General features: G+C 36.4%; 1 long non-coding RNA gene across 1 annotated transcript; it reads left to right on the top strand.

Annotated features, from left to right (window-relative positions):
* Positions 1-287: 287 nt before the first annotated feature.
* Positions 288-3,904, top strand: LOC109032333 (uncharacterized). Its single transcript, XR_002008911.2, has 2 exons — positions 288-941; positions 1,732-3,904. It is a non-coding gene; the product is annotated as an uncharacterized lncRNA (long non-coding RNA).
* The last annotated feature ends 1,117 nt before the right edge of the window (positions 3,905-5,021 follow it).

Genomic DNA, 5,021 nt, shown 5'->3' with positions numbered 1-5,021 from the left:
TATCGAAGAAAATTTGGCAACTCTCGAATGTTCATACGGCGTTCTTCCTTAACACGGCAGTACTGGTTGAGAGATTTATGAAAGGTCATGCCAACCCTCCCTTACGAAAAAATAAACCTTTTTTTTGGATCGATACAAATTGAAGCTTGCAAATTGAAGCAAATTGATTCTTTTGAATTGACTTGTTACAATAGACCAGAATTAGTATTTTTTCTCTCTCTCCCTTTTTCATAATAAAAATTTACTTATTTATTCATTGAAATCTTTCTAGCTGAAATCAAAAGGGTGTGTAAATTTAAGTTGTCATATTGTTTTTTGCTTAAAGCCGCGTAAGAGCACCGTTAACACCTGTTTAAAGTGGCATACACAAAATCATACTTTCTCTGTGTATACTCTCATAAACCTTTGTAAAACATGATGGACGCTGAAAGTCATCGATGGATGGACTCACCTATACCTTCACCACCAACAATCTACGTTGAGAGTTCACTAAAAACAACCGACTTCATTAGCATTGACGCGTTGATTGGTACTCCAAGGTTGAGTTACATTTAACCTCCAAATTTCATTTCCATAGTAACGATAATGTATTGAGTTTATTAGATAAGCATAATGACCTTCCCTACACCTATAGACAAAAATTGCCAACAAGGATTTTTGTAGATTCATACGCGAGACCTAGTTATTTGTCACAAAAAAAATGTGCTGTTTCATTTTCTCAATCGTGTTCCTAATTGCTATATATTTCTTAACCCGCTTTTTACTTACCAAATATTTTCCTAATCTAGATTTCTCTATCTTATAAATCTTCAATCGCAATTTTAGTGGTGTAACTTCTTTTTTGTGTAGAATTACAACCATCCAATACTTCGAGAGCTTAACCTAAGCCTTACATATCCGGTATCATATGAGCACTCCGATCACAGAATTCAGAACGCCAGGTAAATTAGTCTCCAGGTTGTCTTCATCTTTTGTAAAGTTTATTATCTACCAATTATTCTTAGTTGACATGTCTTCTAGTTCGATAAACCTTATTTGCAATAACCTGTTTTTTTCCTCGCTTATTTTAATTTTTATTTTCACCCTCAGTGATTTCATCCCTCCGGTTTATTAGGGAGATCTATAAATCAGGGAGAGAGGGGTAGCAGGGAGGGTCTTTCATAATTTTCAGTAAATATATCAGTGCTCCTTGTTTGCATACCTGAAACTGAGAGAGCGATTTTTACAAGCGCAAGTCAATCAATTTTTACACATAATTTTGCTATTATTTACCTTTGAAATTATTCATTTAATTTATTTGGGGGAAGGGGGAGGGTGGGGCGGCCAAGGGGATACATTCATGGAATGCGTGTCATGGATCAATGTTCTTCCCTGTTATAATATAATCCCCCCCCCCTCATGAGAGGGGGAGAGAGAACAAAATGCACAGAGGAGTATAAAAGTTCAAAACAGAGGATATAAGACGGTTGTCATAATTAAAAGTAGTTTCAATATTTTGTATATCATTCACCAATTTGATAATATTTTTTCCTTCGTCATCCGTTTCTCCGTTCGTTCTTCCATCTTACATGGACATTCCATGAATGTATAGTTTAAAGCTTATCGAAATAAGAATTTTTGCGGATGAGCATAGTTCCTCTGCACAATTAAAAAAATATTTCAGTTTAACAACTTCTGCTACTTTATCTTGGTGATTTTGATTTTGATTTTTCTCCGTTCTAAATCTTTCAGATGACGTGCCCAGCTGCATTTTCGTCTACCTGCATAATATTTTTTTGGACCAGAAAATTTCACTTCAACTGTCATAATGATTTTCTGCTGGCGTTCCTGTATCACCTTAAAGGGGAAAGGTTTACCTTTAGGCGTTGCCATGAAATGACCAGTCTCCACAGCTGTTGGCCCTAGGTGCAGAGGAGATGTTTAAGTCCATGATTATCTTAAATGGGAGTGATTAAATGTTGAGAAAATACAATAGAATTTTAAAAATATATTCTAGTCTTAACTCACCATGTCAAAAAAACTAAGATGTACTCGTATAGCTAATGAATAGATGATATGAAGTAATACTAGTCGAACGAGACGTTTTAGATTAAAGCTTTGATAATGCGTCGTAAATAAGAATAAACCATCCAAAGTTATTTGTAAATAACAGAACTTTGTAATTCGCTGCGCATACAATATTAAAAGCAATGATATGATCATTTCTCCTTCAATAAATCTTGAATTAGGGCAAAAAACACGAAAATGATCAATTGTTGTTTTTCTCTTGCCTAAACTCGGCCAGTACCATCTCAAACTAGGTTTCCACGTGCATCAGTTTCATGAATCAAGCACCTATCTTTCGTTTGTCATGCATGCATTTTACCTATTTTCTCTGAAGTGGATATCTTTAACGCATTTAATACAAGTTTTTAAGATACCTGGATCTCACCTATATCTATTTGGACTGTAGTATTGACTTTTTATAAGGCTCTTAGGGCTTTAACAACAAATCTAAGAAAAATATGTTGACAAAAATCCTTCGACTCGCGTAAAAAATCCTTAGTATTCGTTTCTGGGTACATCGGTGAAAACACGAATGTGTGTTTAAAGTTGTGTAAATTTCTGCTCGTCTTTTGGCTACCTTAGAAAATCATTATACATTATCAATTAAACCTTTTTAAAATGACCTAATTGTATTTAATGAAATTTACCGTCCGAGAGAACAAACATTTTTCGTTTTATTCATTCATAAAATAATTTGAGAGTTTTTAATTGGCCTGTTGTAATTTTCAGCTTGTGCAAAGAGATGAGTTAATTTGTATTGAAAATGGCTCAAAAATCACGATGAGCGATCGAGAACCTCTAAAATATACACCTCTGACCTCACAATCTGCGTGAGAAATATGCGTTTTTAAACTTCCCGCCTCAAGAACGATACTGCGGCACAGGTGAAAATTTCGTGAGAGGAGTCGTTCTAGCCAAGCCCATCAAGTGAACCTGCCGGTGGGAGAGGGGTGTATGAGACGCGTTTACTCGTGTTGGGTATATTTTTTGTGAAAGCCCTGTCAACACTAACAAAAGTTCAGTTCCGTAAACCCATCCCTGTTTGGACAAAGCCTTCCATTTATAAAAAACGAACGAAAAAATTATGAAAGAACAAAAATAAATGTGGTTAAAAATTTTAACTTCCACCGCCGCGCCTACCGCACTGTGTTGGCGCAATGCGTGAAGTATTCACGCAGTCTTGTAGGCGCTATGCGTTTCCAGCCGACTGCTGCTGACCGCAGTGTGTTTGACACAATGCGTGAAGTATTCATGCAGTCTTGTAGGCGATATGCGTTTCATGCTGACCGCCGCGCAGCTCCGTTCCAGGCCAAATTGCGTGTTTGGTTTCTCTCTTAACCTCGATTAATTGAAGGTGTTGTCTCTTGTATCACCGAGAGACGACAAAATTAGAAATTACTATATTTTTACTCTGAGGAAATGAGAGATTTTGTCGTCTTTTTTCGTTTGTAATTTATTTTCTGAATCCGATTTTTTTCTCCCTCTTTTTGATACCTACATTCAAAAAGATTGCAAAATTTGCCGCCTTCTACATTTTGCCGTCATGGGCCGCGGCCCATGTGGCCACCCCCTCAATCCGCCCCTGCATCCGTTTAATTTTTTGAAATATGACGGGGAGCGATCAACAAAGAGAAAGGCAGGATTTTCAGTTCTGAAACGCAGACGCGACGTCGTCAAGTTAAGAGGAGAAAAAACAGAAGCTTAAGGTAAAAATACTGTTTTAAATTAAATAATTAATAAGTATATAGGTAGATGAAGAGGCTAACCCATAACGGTATAACAAAGTAGGTTAAAATAAATTAACACGAAAGAAAGAATTATAAATATTGCATAATGGAGATGTTGCACGTTTTTTTTTTTTTTTTTTAAAAAAAATGCGTTTTCGAAAAATATTTATAATAAACGATTATATTAGCGCTTTTCTGTTGTCTCGCCAAATCTCCAAGAAGTCCGACCTCATTTCAAACGTAAAAATATCGTACCGAGAGATTTCGTGATCTCTCCGGCTCAATTGTTGAATCGTTATCGAATGACCTTGATCGATATATAGCATTGTCAAGATAGGGAGTTATCGATCAAGGTCATTCGATAACGATTCAACAATCCACTCGCATGAAGAATCGACTGCCGTGTGTCCTCTCATTCACGTCTGTTCATTAATTTTAACAACTGGTTATGTAGCTGAGGACCCGCGATATCATTGCCGTTTGAAAAAAAAATATCTTTGCGGGTTTTTTTCTTATAAAAACAAGGATAAATGAACGAATGAATAAATAAATGAATATTAAATAGTTTATTTGTGATGAGAAATGTGAGACGGCCTAATTACATTGGATATGTGGTTATTACAAGGTTAAAACCAAAAGCCGTCCGATGAGAGGACGGCCTTTGTATCAGCTTTAGGCCGAACAGAAGGGTTATTCATATTACTACAGTTTAAGATTCTTCTTTCGGTAAGGAAAAGAAGGAAAAATGGTTGCTTTTTCAAGCGCACTGGAAAAAAAAAACACATTGGATCTAGAGTCCAGACTCAAAAACATCGACAAGAAAAAGTACTCTTGATTCAATCAGAATCTAGCTTAAATTAAGAAACAAGCCTTTTAATTTAAGCGGATTTCGTTTTGATTCAAGCAAAAATCCGATTGAATCAAGAGTATTTTTTCTTGTCAATGTTTTCAAGAGTCTGGACTCTAGATCCAATGTGTTTTTTTTTCCAGTGCGATGAAGCGGGGTTTTCGCTAATATTTACGGCCGGTGCAGTTATTTACATGGCAAATTCTGGATCATACATCATCCCCATTTACACATTTCCTTTTTCGTTTTATCGAAGTGCTTTCATTCAAAACTTCTAGACATCGTACATGTATGTGGGTGTCTCTTTAGCCCCCCATAGGTATTCCAGCGTAGTTCATGCCTATACCCATGCCTTGGCCAGCCATGGCCATCCCTTGCTGTGCTATTTGCTGATAGATGGG

This window comes from Bemisia tabaci, chromosome 3 (genome assembly GCF_918797505.1).
Source record: "Bemisia tabaci chromosome 3, PGI_BMITA_v3".
Classification (NCBI taxonomy): domain Eukaryota; kingdom Metazoa; phylum Arthropoda; class Insecta; order Hemiptera; family Aleyrodidae; genus Bemisia; species Bemisia tabaci.
Note: the sequence above shows the minus strand (reverse complement) of the source record. Positions and strands in the feature narration are given on the sequence as shown.